A 19456-nucleotide genomic window follows, 5' to 3' on the forward strand; every position below is an offset into this window, starting at 1 on the left:
ATTTTGTCCACATTTGCTCATTTGTTCTGTTTCTTAAATTCCACATGAGTGAAATCATATGGTATTTATCTTTCACTTAGCATTATATCCTCTATATCAATCCATGTTGTTGCACATGGCAAGATTTCATTCCTTTTTATGGCTGAGTAATATTCTTGTGTGTGTGTGTGTGTGTGTGTGTGTGTGTGTGTGTGTGTATTAACGTATATATCACCTCTTCTTCATCCATTTATCTATGGATGGACACTTGGGCTGCTGCCACAATTTGGTTATTGTAAATAATGCTGCAGTAAACATTGGGGTGTGTCATAGACTATAAGTCTAAAGTTCTTTTGGCCTGCAAAAGAGCAGATGCAGGATTCAAACAAGAGATGGCTAATGTCCAGGAAAAAGACAAGAGCCCCAAATAAGGGTTCTTGCCTCATATTTATTCATATCAGAAGGCTTGCAAACATGATGGGGCATACAAAGAGACAAAGAAACTAGGAACATTAACTTGTGGATGTGAGGGTGGGGGAAGGGGATTTTGAAGATATACAGTGTTTGGGGTTTCAGTCAATATAAAACAAAATCCAGGCACCAGGCAGATGGGTAGATGGTTGTTAACAGCAGACAGGAGGTGCCGTGCCTGTTTTTCTTTCTCAGCCTAGGGGATGAGACAGATAGGGGGAATAACCTCAGGTTAATAAGCCACCTTTTCTTTTGTTAACCATCTCCACTCCGGGCTGCTTTGCCTGAATTGCAGTGGTCCAAAGTCCAATTCACCAATTTGCCTAACCTGGCCCTATTCTCCTATGAAAGCAGCTTTCTGCTATACTATTAAATTTGGGGTGTTTTCACCCTGAATATCTAATCTTGTTATTTCTGTGTATTGGCCACCTTTGCACCATTTCTATTTCAGTCCTTTGCCTCTCTATATATATTTGGGGGCTCAGCACCCCCTCCCTATTTTGGGGTATCTTTGCACCTCCCTATTCCTGGCACCTTTGTTCCTCCATATTCTCAGAGTGTCTTTGCACCCCCCCATTCTTGGGGTGCCAATCTGGTTTACCCAAACTCGGTTGTATTATCTTAACTATGTATTTCTTTGTGCCTTGTTGACCCATTGGTGTAAGCCCAGGGGATTCCTAAACTCATCCCGCACAGGGATACTTATATCCTTTAGAAGCAGTTTTTTTTTTTTTCTTTTGTATTCTTTGGGTAAATACCCAGTAGTTCAATTACTCCATCACAAATTAGTTCTATTGTCAATTATCTGAGGAAATTCCATACTGTTTTTCAAAATGGCAACAGCCATTTGCATTCCCAGCAAAAGTGCATGAGGGTTCCTTTTTCCCCACATCCTCGCCAACACGAGTTTTTTTCTTGTCTTATTGATTTTAGCCGTTCTGACAGGTGTAAGGTGATATCACGTGGTAGTTTTGATTTGCATTTCCCTGACCATGAATGATGTTGAGCATCTTTTCATGTGTCTGTTGGCCATTTGAATGTCTTCTTCACGGAAATGCCTGTGACTTCGGCCAATTTGTAAATTGTATTATTTGTTTTCTGGCTGTTGAGTTGTATAATTTCTTTATATATTTTGGGTACTAATCCTTTATCAGCTATGTCATTTGCAAATATCTTCTCCCATTTAATAAGTTGCCTTTCAGATTTGTCGATTGTTTACGTCGCTGAGCAGGAGTGATTTATTTTGATGCAACCCCAATTGTTTTTGTTTTTATTTCCTCTGCCTCAGGAAACACTCTAGGAAAATGTAGTCATGGCCTAGCATACTAAAAACTTAGAAGTAGAATAAGCTATAGAAAGAATTTCCTTTCTACTTGCTGATATTTCAACAACCATTTCTATGGAAGAGAATTAAGCTAGATATCTTTTGACCAAAAGCTCTGTTTCCATTCTATTAAACAGATACCAAACTACTAATCTTCAATAATGAAAATGGCAGACTTACTTTAATTTAATTACCAATGCACCATTTACTTGCAATTCTTTTTTGTCAAGTCCAATAGCCATAACAAACTCTAGGACCACAAATATTTCAGAGATTCAGAAAAAAACAAAAGTAAAGGCAAAATCTTTACACTAAAAGATGCCTCTGACTCACCAGAAACACTGGAGAAATGTCTCCTGCAGTTGGCTATTTCCTGAACTGACAAACAATTCTATCAAATCAGGTCCTATGATTTTTCTCACATCACCAACAAGGTTTTCAAATGAGAAAGGAAGTGGGAGATGGCTAGAGAAAACACACAAGCAACAACAGAAATGAAAACAAACGTTTCCAGAAAGTGCAAAAAGTGCTTCCTTGACCAGAGTCACTCCCTAAGACATTATAAAATTATAGCAGGTACTTGAGACGTCACAGAGCGATCTGAACAAAGTAAACGAAATCATAGGAAGTATGTTCTCAGACCACAAATCACTCAAACTAGACACCAAGAACAAAAAGTTCTTAGTTGGACCATGACAAAAAAATGAGATTAAACAACAACCTTCTCAAAAAGACATGGATTCGAGGGGAGTTGGGTGGGGGGATGGCTGAAAGAGGTGAGTAGATCAATAATACACTTGTGATGAACACGAGAAATGCATGAAATCACTGAATCATACGGAACACCTGAAACTGACATTGCACTGTATGTTAATTATAGTTGAATTTAAAAAAAAAAAAGTCCATGTAGGTCAAAGAAGACATTTCTACAGAATTTTTAACGTATTTAGTCTAAATGATAATGAAAATTGAACGTATTAGAGGGAAATTTGTAATACTGAGTGCATATAAAAGGTCCAGCTATAAAATTTTCTGCTTAATTATGATTACAAGTCTATCTAAAGGTACTTTAGTATACTCACAGCAAAAACAGTTCACTGGAGGTAAATTAGACAAGCATTATTTCCCATGGAGGCAGGAATAATACTATGTTTCCAGTGAATTTCAAACACATCAGAGCCAAGAGGGGAATGGTCAGGCAAAATATGGACAGGCTGAAATAATATTGGAGATGATGAGGAATCTTATATATCTGTCATATCTTATACATCTTATACATCTTATATATCTTATATCTAAGATATCTTATATAAGACAGATATCTTATATATCTGTCATAAACAATCATCTTTATAAATCCTCTACCAGCCTCCAGGAGGTTAATAAGCACACCTCTCAAATGTCCCCTCATGGAAGAGCGAGAGGACAGATGGCTTACAAAGGAGCAGGTACAAACTTGTGGGGGTGATGACTGTGTTTGCTATCTTACTGTGGTCACGGTTTCATTGCTGCTTACATATGTCAAATATCAACGAACTGTATTCTTTAAAAGGATGTTGTTATTCTATACAAATTATACGACACCGAAGCTGTAGGAAAGATGTAATAGGCAACACTGAGAAGTTTTATTTTGCTGACAAAACATATTTCAACTGTGTTTTAATAGTAAGAATTTGTAAGCCAATATATAATAGAAAAATTAAGAAAATGCAAATTTATAGTAGATAAGAAGTCAATGACTTCTAGTGTACATTCACAAAGTACCTGGATAAAATCCTTTGGAATATCTCCAAACTATGCCCCAAATTCATGGAAGAATGAAAGAAAGTAAAAACACAAAATGTACTAGAGATACAAATGAGATTGTTCTAGAGAAAGATGTTTATAGATACGGATATATCTGAGAGAGACGGGCAACTGCTATGATAATAATATGGGATTATTCTTCCAAGAAAATAAATTACATATTATGGTTCACTTTTTGATGTTTTCATTCAATGTTCACTTTGATTCTGAATCACAGCTCAAAATGTCAGATTTCTGAGGCACATAAAGATTTGCATAATGAGGTGATCGTGTATATTTTGATAATATCTTTGGGATTTTAAGTTACCTGAACACACATCTCCAAATAACCAATGAAAGGAATTCATGTTTCTATTTCATGGTATTGTGCTAAAATCAATCAATAGCAACTCTGAAAATTGATCTCTCAAAGAATACAAAATTCCTGAATATGGTCACCAAAACAACAGAACACATCTCATTCTACAAAAACTGGACTTAAAAGTATTTTAGGAGCAAAACACTCACAATGCAATTCACACTAATTCACATACCAAGCTTAATTTTGTGCAAAGGAACCTGTCTAGAAAGTAGCCTCTGAAATGTATAACATTTTCATCTTGAGCTCTCAGAGATGAGGTCACAAAAATGTGTAACGGTGGGAAATCCCACTGTCTTTGACTAGCCACTGTCTGAAAGAAAGAAGTAGCTGTAAGCACAATGGTTGATCATGGGGCTCTAATGCACCAAAGACAGACGCCATCTTTTCATGAAGGTAAAACATCTTTGGCTGTGGGCACTGTTGGTGCATCTGGCAGCTGTCTGACTGCTGATATTGGTAGTTGATGCTGAACTAGATTAGATCCAATGGGGCCAATAACACTAGGTTCTCACAGTCAATGGCCATGAGTAGGTGGAGGTGGGAAATGCAAGACAAGATAGTTGATGGAAGAATTCAGAGATGAGGTAGGGAGAGAGAGCTGAACCAATCTGTGAGAGGTAGCCTAGGTACAGGGGGAAAATTCTCATAAAGATGATCAAGAATTTTCCTCCTTCAGAGTCTCAAAAGAAATAGAAACGATTCTATTTAGATGGGAGGCATTCGTGTGGAATGATTCTGCCTCAATGCAAGGGTTATTCCTGACAACTGGGACTTTCCAGATCCCACTCTAAGGATCTGGTATATGCCAATCTAAAGAAATCTACTTATCTCTATGGTGTTCCCTGTCTGTCTGTCTGTCTGTCTCACTCTCCTAGGGGTACAAGTTTTGCTTTTCAATATTACAGTGAAATAGTCACACTGGGTACCAGGTATTTCATTATATTTGGACAATACTAAGGACATTCAGAACCCTTCTTGCTTTGAGGAAATCAACACTCTGCACATACTTAGCTAAAGAAAGGACAACAATTCTTTCACTTCCTGATCATGTCGCTCCTCGTGATTTTCCTATTGTAAATATCCAAGCAAGATGCAGCCACTTAGTTTCTTCTGGGCTTATGAGGCTCCCGTCAACACAGTTGGACACAGAATCTCTGGGGACAGCCTCCAAGACCAGAGACAAAGGGATGACTCAGAAGTTGCTAAAAGCCCACAAACCAGGAAGCACAGAGCCCAAAGACATTTCACTTTTTAACACTCTAGTGCCAACACCAATGCTCCAGTTACCACTGTTCCCAAAGCTACCAAACTTCACAAATATGAACAACGTGCTGATAGGAAAATGAACTACATAGAACATGGACCCTAAGCTCACAAAGCGTGAAGCAGGATCTTAACAGGGCTTCCAGGAGCCAGTCTAATACCCATAGTTCCTATTAAATAAGAGTTCTTGACATTTTTTAAAGCAACTTTAATGAAATAATTCACACATCGTAGAAACACCTATTTGAGTCAGTCAGCTCAATAGCTTTTAGTATCCTCACAAATCCTTCCTTCTTGACACTATAAAACTACTATGTTCGGGTTTACATCCTGTCACCACTGCTCTTTTTGGACCAAGCAGCACAGACAGGGCCCAGAACTTGATGTGGACACTTGTGGCCACAACCACTTCAGGCTGGGGGAAAAACCTGCCCTGTGTCCTCAGTCTTCAGGAAGAAATGAAGTTCTTCTGAAGTTCCCATCAAAAGCCCCATGGAAAAGCTGTTGTTTAACCACAGTGTGAAATAACCCCCAATAGGAAGGGAGAATCCACCGACGTCCATGTTTACTCACATTTGTGTTTGGGTAACCAGGACACCCAAGCACAAGGAGCCAGAAAAGCAGCCTCTGCACCTTCCTGTCCTGGTCCTTTAAGGGGACTCTAGGGTTCCAGGCAGGAGGTGGAGACAGGGGGTTAGCAAGGGAGGAGTAGGGGGGGTGGGAAAGGGAGAGGGGTGGTAATTGGGGATGGGGGAGGAGTATAAAAAGGGGGTGGGGTTAGGGATGTGTCAGGAAAAGATGGGGGTCAGAGACAGTACCAGGATCAGATCAAGTACGGGGGGTGGGGGGGAGGGTTCACACAGTCTAGTAGGTCAGCAGGTCAGTAAATCACTAGGTGAGCAGGACACAAACAGCAGGTTAAGTGGACTCTCAGGAGCAGGTGGAGCAGAGGAAGAGCCTTCTTCTTCCAAGCCCTCACCTGTCTGGGCGTTGCCTTAGCAACCCAGAGCCTTGACACTCTCTCTCGACCAATCAGCTGCCCTCACCCCTGGTAGAGTAATATGGACACCCCACGTGATCTCATTTTAAAAAGCCACTTCCCACCTGGTGCACCACCACGTGCCATCCCAACGACAGTTCCTCTCTGGAAACTTGGCTGACCTTCTGGTTTCTGGGCCCTCCCAACCCAGCTCCCCGTCACCTCTTCTGAGTGCTCTCTGCTTCCTTTCTGAACTCCCATCTCCCATGGGCAATAGCTGAACAATTGAGAAAGCAAAGGAGGACACAACTGCAAGAACAACCAAATACACAAGCAGACAGGAAAGTTTAACCCTCTCTCAGTAAGTCAAAGCAGATAGAACATCCATAAGGTAGTCATCTTGACAGCAAACCATCTGAATCCCACAGCTATATCCATATATGTGTCCACATGGACATGACACTGTAGAGGACACATTCACTTTAGGCACAGAGGATACAGTTACAAACATTCACCCTATTTATTACAGCCATAAGGGAAATTTCAAAGGAATGAAATGATTTCAGAGAAAGGAAATCACACAAAGCATGTTTTGGTAATAGAATGTGCTAGAAATCACTAATAATGAGGTAACTAGAAACTCCCATATGTTTAGAAATTGAGAAGTTCCTCTAGAAGTAGAATATGAGTCAAGAAATCCCAAAGAAAAAGAGCTATATTTGAACTGAATGATAGGTGCACGATAAAATTGTAATAAAAAATGTCTCCTGGCCTGGAATATCCTGGAATATTGGTGTGAGAAGACTGTCTGGTCCCCAAATCATCTCTAGTTGACCTAGGCATTTTAACACCGCAAATGGTGGTAGATCTGTCACTTATCTGTGTGACCCTCCTACCTATTGGCATGGGCTGTACATTATGAACCATATGGGGGGGGGGGGGTGGTGAGGGGAAATCCAGCTGACTCACAAGGGATCTCCTGCAATCTCCAGGAATGAGAGCATTGTAAGAGAAATAGTTCATCAGCTTCTCTCCTGGGGAAACTGGGACAATACCCAGATTGTTGGCAGTACCAGGTGTGCTGGGTGAGGAGGGCCAAGCAGGTGGGCATAGGCCAGGGACCCAGGTGACTAGACAAACCTACTGTGATCACCTGTCCTGGGCTCTGTCCTGAGCTGAGCTTCCTAAATAGTTTCTCTACACGATTGACTCAGTGATTCCCCAACTGAAAATCATTGATCTAAATCCCCTCACTTTTATTTTTATGTAAATTTATTGTAACAGGAACCACTCTGCCACTGCTAAAATAGCAAAGCAAGGGCTCCAACCTAAATATAAAGAAACCATACAAAACAACCAAAACCAAAACAAAGCAGGAGTGAAAAACCAATAGTGTTACATTCCCTTTAGATCCTGCTGCCTGCCTAAAGAGCCCCAGTGTTGGGCTGTCCTGGTGGTACAAGGAGAGGCCAGCTACAGAGGGGGTGGAGTCCGACTGGCCCAAAAGTGAATGGGAGAGAGGCCCTGACTATAAGGGGGCCTAGGGAATTCCATGAAGGGTGGCCAGGATCACCCTGATTACAACTGGAGCAGGAACCAGGGAAAGAGGAGGCAGTGAACAGAGTTTGGGGGGCCTTGAACAAGTGAGATCATTCATGGAGGTGAGAAAGTGTCCCAAACCCAATGTCAGCCTCCCATCTGGGGAGTCCTTCGTGGCCCCTGGGGGCAGGGCCAGGAGCATAGAGTTTGAGATCCAGTGTGCTGCTTACCAGCTGTGTGAGCCTGGGCTGGTTTCCTACAGTAAAATGGGAGTGTCCATGCCTGTGTCCAGAACTGTGCTGAGGACAAGAGGAAGCCATGTGCTGAGCACTAGTGGATATCAGTGTCACCACCTCCCTGGGGCATGAGTCTTCCCAGTCTGGTGCCTTAAAAGTTGCACAGCTGTTAAAGGCAACAAAGGTGAAAACCTCAGTTCCCTCCAGTTTCAGGCCTGTGCCAAGCCTTTGCCTTTGCAGACATCACCTCTCAGGACCCAGCGGCAGTATCGTCTCTAACCCCTTGCACAGATGGGGAACCAGGCTCAGAGCCCTCAAGGGGAAGGCTGGACCCAGGCTGAGAAAAGGCTCACTGCTGACTTGGGTCTGGGAGGGGATGTTGGGAGAGTGGGAAGCTGGGGCCTGGGGATTCCAGAGGGAGCAAGGGCCACAAAGATGCTTGGCCCCATAGCCCCGCTTTGCTCCAGGTCAGCCTGTACAGAAGCTGAGGCCAAATGAGACGGCAAGGTCACAGCCCAGCTCCTGCACCTCAGGTTGCTGGTCATTCATCTCTGTGGTGATGATAGTGCTGTCATATGCTAGTCCTGATGATGCCATTACTGCTATTATTGCTGTGGGAGCAGGCACAGCCCACTTTGACACACCCCAAGGATCCTGGAGAGACTCACCTGTCTCCCTCACCTGACCCGGTCCCATGCAACACCCCCACTCTAAGTATACCCTGTCTCTGCCCTGTGCCCCTGTCCCTGTGGCCACCCTATCCTGGCCACTCTCTGGAATCCAGGCCTGGGCACAACCCTCCATAAGGCACTGACATGGGACACATGCCCAGCACAGGGTTGGAACCAGGAAAACACCTCCTTCCATGACAACTTAGATGGGAAAGGTCATGCCAGGGTCTGTGCACCCCTTCTGCTTGTAGTGGCCTCCACTGGAGTGCCAGAGCTGTCCTGGAGTGTGTGTGTGCGCATGCCCTTGCACACGTGTGTGTAATCTGCATCATGCACCTGTGAGTTGGAGTTCTGTGTCTGTGGTTATATTGACTGTGGACATGAATTGCCTGTTATTTGGCCGTTTTCATGTTTTCTGATGAGGTTTTGGGGTGACAGTGGGGTTCGTGGGGAAAGGATTTTTGAAGTCATCTTTGGTGCAAAAACGTGATTTCATTAAAGCATGGGACAGGACCAGTGGCCCTGGCTGAAGAGCTGCCCAAGCACCATGAGGAGACTAGTTATATACTATGGAGCTGGGGGGAGGGAAGTTTCCAGTGAGACTTTCATATGCTAAATAAGACTCCCAGGATGCTGGAGGACTAGCTAAGGTCAAACTAGGGTTGTTTGCCCTCTAGCAAAGCATTAGCATTAGGACACAGGGATTTCCTGGAGAAATGTTTCACTCTGCTAGCCTCAAGTATCTGTCAATGGGCTGCAGGTTATAAGGAAATTTAGTTCTATCTGCCATTCCCTTCTGCCTTAGTTTCCTACATCACTATGGAGGGATGATGTTGGGGCTCTAGGAAACCAAGTCCATAGGTTTCTGGAGATTACCATTGTCTTTTTCTCGTGATTTATTAAGATATTTATAAATAGATGGAGACGGCCCTGCAGGACAATGATCTCTATCTGTTAACCATTTGTTTTTCTTTTCTTTTCCTTTGTTCTTGGGCAGCCAGGAGTGCCCAAGGGTTATCACACATATCCCACCTGAGGGTGGGGGAGGGGTTTGAGGCCTGGCAGCTTGCCTAATGCTCCCTCATCGTTTTCCTCTTGTGTTTATCTGTATGCATGTGTATCTCTGTGTCTGTGTCTCTGAATGAGCATATGTCTGCTGTGCAAATCTGTGTCTGTGACTGTATTATCTGTATCTCTCAGGTACATGTGTCCCTGTGGGAGTATCTGTGTGTATCTGTGTGTCGTGTCTGTGTGCATATTGGTTGTATGTATGAATTTGCTATCACTTTGAGTGTTTCTGATTACAACTGTGTGTGTGTTTTCTGTGTGTCCAGTGTGTGTAGGGTTTGCTTCTTGGGAGTGTTGCACATGTCCCTGAATGTGTGTATGTGTGTATCCCTGAGTGTGTGTATCTACGTGTGTGTGTGTGTGTGTGTGTGTGAGAGAGAGAGAGAGAGACAGAGAGAGACAGAGAGAGAAATGTGTGTGTGTGTGTGTGTGTGTGTGTGTGTGTGTGTGTGTGTGTATGTGAGAGAGAGAGAGAGAGGGAGAGAGAGTGTTCCCCTCTGGGTGTCTATGTCTGCAGTGTGGGTCTGTGTGTGAGCCTGTCCAAGAGCCCATACCTGAGTCCCCAGATGAGGCTGTGGGTGGTTCCATGCCTGTGTGTCTCTGTGTTTGTGGTGTCTATTTCTTCCTCTGTGCATGTGTACTTCTGTGCACCTCAGAAATGAGCAGTTGCAGAGGGTACCCTTCAAGGGTGACTCCTGGAGTGGGTGAACAAGAGACAATATATGCTTCTCCCACCCTCAAGCTCAGCTCCCTCTGCCCATTTTCCTCTCATCCTCCCATGTCTCCCCTTGTGATGCCATCTCAGTCCCCAAGGATGGACGGAGTGAAGGGTCAGCTCAGGATCACAGGCCAGCATCTGGGAGAGCTGCAGATGGCAGGAGGAGGTTATAAAGTGTGTGTGTGTGGGGGGGGGGCCCTCTGGGCCCCTAGCAAGGCTGAGGGATTCCTGTGCCCTGGGAGGGGTGCATGAGTGTTTCCATCCAGGTGGCATCAGTATTAGGTTAAATAGTAACTTGAGTTCCTCTGTGTGTGGGTTTCCCAACTAGACTTGTCTGTATATCAGGCATCAGAGGGAATTTCCCCCATTTCCTCTATAGGCCACAGAGGCCACAACACAAATAAGAGTGGGAGCATTTGAAAGATGTACATATTCTATAGGACCCAGTAGCACCCACATTTCTGGAGACAGTGGGCTGTGCATGGAAAATTATAAAACTTTGATGAAAAAAATTCAAGAAAACAGAAACAAATGAAAAGATATCCTATGTTCACAGAAGAAATAATATCATTGAAATGTCCATATTACCTAAAGTTATCTATAGGTCAATGCAATCTCTATCAAGATTCCAATGGCATTTTCACAGAAGTAGGGAAAAAAAACCCTTAAATTTGTATGTAACCACAAAAGATTCCAAATAGCCAAAGCAATCTGAGGAAGTATATAAAATTAGAGGCATCATACTTCCTAATTTAAATTGTATCACAAAGTTACAGCAATCAAAACATTACGGTACTGGCATAAAAAAAAAAAAGACACATAGGCCAACAGAATAAGGAGCCCAAAAATAAACCCATGCATATGTGGTCAGTTAATTTATAACAAAGAAGGCAACAATATACAATGGGTAAAGGACAGTCTCTTCCATAAATGGTGCTGGAAAAACTGAGTAGCTACATGCAGAAGAATGAAATTGAACTCATATTTCATAGTAGTCACAAAAACTAACATACTTAAATGTTGTACATGAAACTGTAAAACTCCTAGAAGAAAACCAACAGGAAAAGACCCTTAATATTGGTCTTGACAACATTTTTTGGATGTGACACTGAAGCACAAGCAATAAAAAATAAACAAGTGTAACTACATGAAACTAAGAAGCATCTCACAGTAAAGGAAATTGTTATGTCCAGAATTCGTGATCCCCAAAGACCGCCAGGGAGCCGAGTCCGATGCAAAAGTAAAAGAGCCTTTATTCGAGCTAGCTAGAGCTCAATCCCCTACCTGCACGACGCAGTGGTGAGATACTGGGGAGAGAGAGCGAGTTTCAAAAGGACAAAGGTTTTATTGGGGCCTAGGGGCAGTTGGTGAGGTAATGGCTGTGGCCTCAGCCAATTGGCTGGGGAAGGATCCGAGTCCTGTTAGGCAGGTGGGGGGGGGGGGGTTGCTCAAGGGGAGGAGGTGTGGTCAAGGTGAAGGACACAGAACAAGATGGAGTCTGCCAGCATAGTCCCGCCCTTTCAGAAATTATCAACAAAATCAAATGTGAACCTACAGAATGAGAGAAAATATGCGCAAATCATATATCTGATAAGGGATTAATATCCAAAATATATAAAGAACTCATATCACTCAATAGCAGAACCCACACCTGGTAATTTTTCTCTTAGTCTCTCAGAGCTTCCAACTCTTGATCTCAGGGTCATGAGTTTCAGTCCCACGCTGGGTTTAAAGATGGCATAAACAAACAAACAAAGAAACTTAAAAAAAAAAGAACTAGCATATGATCCAGCAAACCCACTCTGGATGTACAACCAAATCTGTTTATTCTCTTGGGAAACAAAATCACTACCTCAAAGAGATATCTACCCCTGCATGTTCATTGCAGCATTATTCAAAATAGCCAAGACATGGAAACAACCAAAGTATCCACTGACAGACGAGTGGATAAAGAAGATATGATTTATACATATGTGGCATATAGACATATATATAGATAGATATGTCTATATGACATATATATAACAGATGGATATATGGTATGTCATATGAATATCACAAATATATTGAAATATTATTCAGCCATAACAAAGGAAATCCTCCCATATGTGACAACAGGGATGGACCTTGAGAGCATTATGCTAAGTGAAATAAGTCAGAGAAAGACCAATCTTGTATAATACCACTTATTTATGAATCTAAAAAAGTCAAATTCACTCATAGAAACCAAGAGCAAATTGGTGATTGCCAAGGGCTCAGGATGGAAAGATGTTGGTCAAAGTGCACAAGCTTCAAGTATAAGATGAGTAAATTCTGGGGATTGTGCAGTGTCGTAGACTCTAAGTCTAAAGTTTTTGTCTAGCAAAAGAGTGGATGCAGGATTAAAACGAGAGATGACTCATGTCCAGGAAAAAGACAAGAGCCCAGAATAAGCGTCCTAGCCCCGTATTTATTCAGATCAGAAGGCTTGCAAATGTGATGGGCATGTACAAAGAGACAACGAAACTAGGAACATTAACTTGTGGATCTGAGGGGGGAAAGGGGGTTTTGAAGATATACAGTGTTTGGGGTTTCAGTCAATATAAAACAAAATCCTGGTGCCGGGCAGATGGGTAGGTTGTTAACAGTAGACAGGAGGCCCCAAGCCTGTTTATCTTTGCCAGACTAGGGGACGACACAGATGGGGGAATAACCTTAGGGTTAATAAGCACCCTTTCTTTTGTTAACCATCTCCGTTCAGGGCTGCTTTGCCTGCAGCACAGTGATCCATAGCCCAATTCACCAATTTACCTAACCTGGCCCTATTCTATGAAAGCAGCTTTCTGCTATAGTACTAAATTTGGGGTGCTTTCACCCTGAATATCTAATCTTGTTATTTCTGTGTATTGGGCACCTTTGCACCATTTCTATTTCAGGCATTTGCCTCTCCCTCTCTACTTTTGGGGGCTCAGCACCCCCTCACTATTTTGGGGTGCCATTACACCTCCCTATTCCTGGCACCTTTGTGCCTCCCTATTCTTGGGGTGTCTTTGCACCCCCCTATTCCTGGAGTGCCAATCTGGTTTACCCAAACTCAGGTGTGAGCATTTTATTGACTTTGTATTTCTTTGTGCCTTGATAACCCATTGGTGTAAGCCCGGGGGATTCCTAAACTTATCCCCCACAGGGCAGCATGTGACAATGGTTAACAATACTGTGTACTTGAGAGTTGCTAATAGAGTTAAGTATTTTTAGCATCCCCCACCCCACATACACAAACAGGTAACAATGTGAGGTGTTGGATGTGTTGACCAACCTTACTGTGGCAATTATTTCACAATATATATGTGTACCAAATCATCACATTGTACATCTTGAACTTACATAATGTTATTTGTCAATTATATCTCAATAAAGCAAGAAAAAAAATCAGGTCAAGCATCTACTTCCTTATACAGCCTTTCTGGGACCTTTTTCCCATCCAGTGAGAGTTGACTCAGTTCTTCTGTTCCAACCATACTATGGAATATGTTCTAATAATAACATTAATCACATTTTATTACACTTATCTACCTATATGCCTATCACTCACGAAGAGACAGGGGACTGTCTTTGAGGACAGGGACTATTTTATTCATCTTTATACCTTTCATGACTAAAATACAGCTTGACATAATTAGATTATAAATGGAGGGGAAAAAGGATTATAAATGGGAAATGAATAAACTTTGCTTATCCAATAAAAATTCAAACTGGAAAAAAAACTGCTGTCAGAAATTTGGCTCAAACTTCTCAAGCATGCCTTAATAATTCTATTTGAGGGGCACCTGGGTGGCTTGGTCAGTTAGGCATCCGACGTCGGCTCAAGTCTTGATCTCGCGGTTTGTGGACCAAGCCCTGCGGCGGGCTCTGTGCTGACAGCTCAGAGCCCGGAGCCTGCTTTGGATTCTGTGTCTCCCTCTCTCTCTCTCTCTGCCCCTCCCCTGCTTGTGTTCTGTCTCTCAAAAATAAATAAACATTAAAAATTTTTAAAAATTCTATTTGAGCTGACAACAAGGTATAACTTTTTAAAAAACCAAGAGGGAAACAAGAAGTTGTGACATATCCTGAGGTCATACCTCAGGCATGAGGTCATGCCTACATACGTAATGCCCTTAAAGTCTGAGGCAATGAACATAATACAAAAAAAAAAAAAATCTGTTTATTCTCTTGGGGAAAATAACTGTTTACACAAATGACTGATATGTTTTACATGGGAATAACTGCTCACTTGTAAGGAATTTTCTATTTGGTAGTGTGCTTGTTAAAAACACAGATTCCTAAAGCCCATGCCAAACAAGCCCTATTGGATCTCACTCTCTGAGCAGGTGTAACTTTTGCAAGGTTCCCAGATGTTTCCTGACATTTGACCACAGCTTCTCTACCCCCAGTTTATTGTCAGAGTCCCAGGTTCTACTCCCGGGGGCTGGGGTTGTTTTCCCCTATTTCCTGACAGTTCTTAAAACTGGAGATTTTCTTCTCTGATTCAAACCTAATGGCCCAATTATACATAACTTTCTAACCCGAAATCTTATTATTGCAAAGCACATTTTTGCTTTTAAAATTACTTGAAAGTGAGAGATAACCCAAACATTCACTGGCTTATCTGATTAAGACTCTAAGCCCTTCTGATTACATCACACCTGTCCTCTTCCCTCTGCACTAGCAGCATCCGATTTGCTTCAGGGCACAGGCTTATGGGCTAGAATCTGATCAAACCTAACAGCAGAGTTGCAGAAAATATACATATATGTCATTATGCTGTCATTAACGTCAGTAAGTGAATCAATATAAGATTTTGTTGTAGTAAGTTATATGCAGTACCTATTGGACACAAGTGGTAGAATTTTTCTTATCAATCAAAGCAATACTATTATAGTATTTTCAACAAATTTATAACAATGTAGAGGTGAATTAACAATTAGTGATCCTCATAGATACCAGTTTACCAAGATATTATTCTATTCTCTTAGGAATGGAGCTATAAAGCCCTCCAAATAAGACAATAGATTATGTTACAATTTCACTGTTGGTCTCATGGAACTTTTCCAATAATCTATGAGGTTTTCTGAAGGTGTTAGAATTACATCCATTCGAACAACAGAAAATATACAGGTTTCTATTTATATCTATCACGAGTCAAATGTTCAAACATAGCTTTTTCTCAGATTGGTGCCACAAATGCAAAATAATCCATACCCAATGGAGCCTAACAGAGAGAATTCCTTACATTCTTTTCTTATCAGAGAAGTAGGCTCTGCTTTGAGAGTGGCTGGGTGTTTTTATCTGTCTTTTCACTAATTTTACTAGGAAACAAATGCATAGATTACTTCCACATATAAATTCACAAAGCTGTAGAACAAAACAGCCAGAAGGGACTTTAGAGGTCAACCTCCTTGTTCCAGGTCAGTGGCAAAAATGGGACTAAAACCAGATCTGCTCTTTCTACTGCTCCATAAATTCAGTTTAGTTAATTTAACATATGTATATTAGATACCAGCTTTGTATAAAGGAAACATCTTTTGAAGCATAATGTTTGTAAAGTACAAATGTCCCAAAATATCTGCCACAAACCCCTCCTTCAATATGACACCGTCTGTTGATAAAGTTTTTGTTAAAACAGAATGCATACCCAGTAGCAATAACATAATCTGAAAAGAGAAATTCTTTGTCCACCCATGACTCATTCATTTGTCCAGTCAATTATCAAGGATAGAGTAAGAGTCTTCCCATGTCAGGCACAACTAAGTCTAAGGGTAAGTAGATCCATCAGAGATGGTTCCTACCCTTGAGTTTACTGGCTAGTGGGGAGAGACGGAGATATTAACTAAGGACTAACAGCATTATGATCAAGGCAAGGAAAAGTTGAGACAGTGGTTTAACATTTAACCTGAAGGAAGTCAATAAGATAACATTTGTGATGGATTTGGAAGTACACCTGGTCATCTTTCTTTAAGGTTTGAGTGCAATTAATGGGACGCTATCTAGGCTATGCTTGGAGTTACCAACCATCAGGTACTGTAACAGAAAGTTCACTCATTCTGAATCTCTCAGACTCTCTTCTCTTTCATACATCAAAACAGCAGTGGGTTTCAGTTTTGCCCTAACCCAGTTTGCTAAGTGGAGATTTAAAACCTGGCATCAGCAGGCTGTGTTGGAAGCATGGTACTGGGGGCTCAGAAGTTATCTCAAGGAGTATGGCAGCATCTATTCACAGCTGTAAAGATTCTGAGGATGGAAGAACACACTCCCCAGCATTATGCTCAGAGAAGGGGCCAGGACTCTGAGGATCAATGCTTTGTCATTCCCTCGCCTATGCATATTCGTAAGGCATAAGGCAGCCCCAGAGTGGTGAGGTCAAGTCAGGTTTTTAGAGACTGCCTGTCACCTCAAGGGTTAGTGATTATGGAGTTCAGGCTGTGAGAGGAACCTTTTTAGGAATAATGGCAAGAACTGAACAGAAGCTGTAGGGGGCTGTGCTCCTGCAGAAGAAACTTTTTCCAAAGCCCCTATGACGACAACTATAGGGTTCGGTTGAGATGATGTCTTGCCCTAATGGGCCCAGTTTTCAAGGCTTCCCTGAGCCAGTTTTTCAGTTCACCAGCCCAGTTGCTTACAGGAGAGCTATCTGGCTGGGTTGGGACTAGTTCCAGGGTTTGCTGCGTCATAGAAACAGAGCACTCTCTTTGCTTCCTGCCACAACTCAGAACTATTTCTGATCCGATGTCTCACCATGACAGTAAGAGTTGTCACCTTCTCCAACACCGTTAAGCACCAGAAATGAAATCATAACTCAACCTTTCTTCCTGAAATATCCACAGACTCCTTTATGCAAATTTATCCAATCATTTTCAAGAATACTCAGATGCCATCACTAAGAGAAACTGGCTTCCATAAGTCAAATGAAAGTCTCTATTCACCTTTTCTGCAGACCTCCTTAACACAACTTCTGTCTATAAGCAGCATAACACAATGGTTGAAAGTACAGCCTTTAGAGCCATATTCCTTGAGTTTAAAATATCCTGGCTCCACCACTTACTACCTGTGTAAATTTAAATGTCCTGTGTCAACTCATCTGTAAAACAGACATTACAATAGCTCCTACTTCATGGGGTTGTTATGGTACCTATAAAAGAGATAAAGCATTTAGATCAGAGTCAGCATAATATAACCGGTAGTGATGATGATGATGATGATGATGATGATGATGGTGATGATGGTGATGGTGATTATCATTATTATTTTAGTAAAAGAAACTAGGAGCTGTTTTCATAAGAGAGGAAAATCTCTCTGACAGGATGCTGTATTACCAAAAAATTTTTTAAAAATTGCAAAACAAACAGCGTTCAGGACATCTCAGAGGAAAGAGTTCATATAAAGATACGAAGGTATTCGATCTTTGAACGTGTATTTATTAAAGCCCTGTTCAAAGCAACAGGGATACAGGCATTCACAAAACAGACCATACTCTCTGTCCTCATGGAGCTAATACTCAATGGGGGGATTGGGGAACAGATAATTTACCAAAAACATAAGCAAAATGATATAATATATGTGCTCGGGATGAGTATTATGGAAAAAAATAAATGGGTATGAGAATTCAAAGTTTGGAAAGAAGGTGTAATTTAGTTAGGGTAGTTGGAAAGCTTTATTGACAAGATAGCATTTGCTCTAGGGCCAGAAGGAGGGAAGGCTGCAATCCATGTGTATAGTTGAGGAAATCCTTTCCAAGTTTCTTGCAAAGTTTCAGAGATAAAAACTTGGTGTGTTTGAAAACCAGCAAAGAGGTCAATATAGGTGGAGGAGAGTGAGGGAAGGAGAGACTGGTAGAAGATAAGGTCAAAGACTAGCAAGGATGGGGGCAGATAATATAAGATCTCGTTAGCCACAGGGTAATGACTTTAGGTTTTACTCTGAGAGAGCTGGAAGACAATGCAGAATTGTGAGTGGAAGAGTCACACAGTCATACTTCAGTTTTTAAAGGACCATTTTGGCTTCTGTGTTAAAAAAATAATAATAAAATTATGAGTCAGAGAGAAAGCAGGATACCAATGAGAAGACAGCTACAATGTTCTAGATGAAGAATGATGGTAGCTTGAACCAGGGTGGTAATTTCAGAGAGGATGAAATGGAGTCTGATTTAGAAGTATGTTAAAGGTAAGGCCAACAGTACCTGCTGACATTCTGGATATGAGGGTAGGGTATGAAACAAAGTGGGGAGTCAAAAAAACTCCAAGATATTAAAACCCAACACCTGGAAAAATAGAATTTATATTTACTATGGGAAGAGGACTGTGGAATGAGAAGGTTGTAAGAGGATCACGATTTTCATTTTGAATATAATGTGTTTGAATATAATGTGTTGCTTGTTGTTAGACAAACAAGCAAGGGCATCAAGTGGAGAAATAGGAGACAGAAGTTCAGGGGGAGGTCTGGGCTGGTGATTTAAATTTGAGGATCATCAGGGGGAAAGGTATTTAGGAGGATGATAACAGCGAAAAGAAGAGATGTAAGGATTGAGATGGGGAGCCTCCAATATTTAAGGTTTGGGGAGAAACAGGAATCAGCAAAGAAAACACTGAGTAAGAAGAGACTTGATCGATATGGTATATTGTAAGCTAAGTGATGAAGCTGTATCGAGTGTCTTAGTTCTGATTAATATAACAGAATACCACACATGGGTGGCTTATAAACAATACAAATTTATTTCTCAAAATTCTGGAGTCTGGAAGTCCAAGGAGTATCATGGTCAGGTTCTGGTGAGAGCTCTCTTCTGGGGTGCAGATTTCTCTTTGTATCCTCATGTGGCAGAAGCAGAGAAACGAGGCAGGCTCTCTCATGATTCATTACAAGGGCACTAATCCCATCCCTAAAGACATCATCCTCATGATGGCACCTAATGCTAATTACTTCCTGAAGGTCTCACCTCCTAATACTATCATATTGGGGAGTAGAATTTTAACATATAAATATAGGGTAGGACATAAACATTCAGTCCTTAACAGTGAACATTTGCATTGATC

The 19456-nt window shown here is 41.7% G+C and overlaps 1 long non-coding RNA gene across 2 annotated transcripts in view; it reads right to left on the minus strand.

Annotated features, from left to right (window-relative positions):
* Positions 1-19456, minus strand: part of LOC122231419 — a 46361-nt gene that overhangs the window by 11950 nt on the left and 14955 nt on the right. The window lies entirely within an intron of this gene.

Source organism: Panthera tigris, chromosome D1, assembly GCF_018350195.1.
Source record: "Panthera tigris isolate Pti1 chromosome D1, P.tigris_Pti1_mat1.1, whole genome shotgun sequence".
Classification (NCBI taxonomy): domain Eukaryota; kingdom Metazoa; phylum Chordata; class Mammalia; order Carnivora; family Felidae; genus Panthera; species Panthera tigris.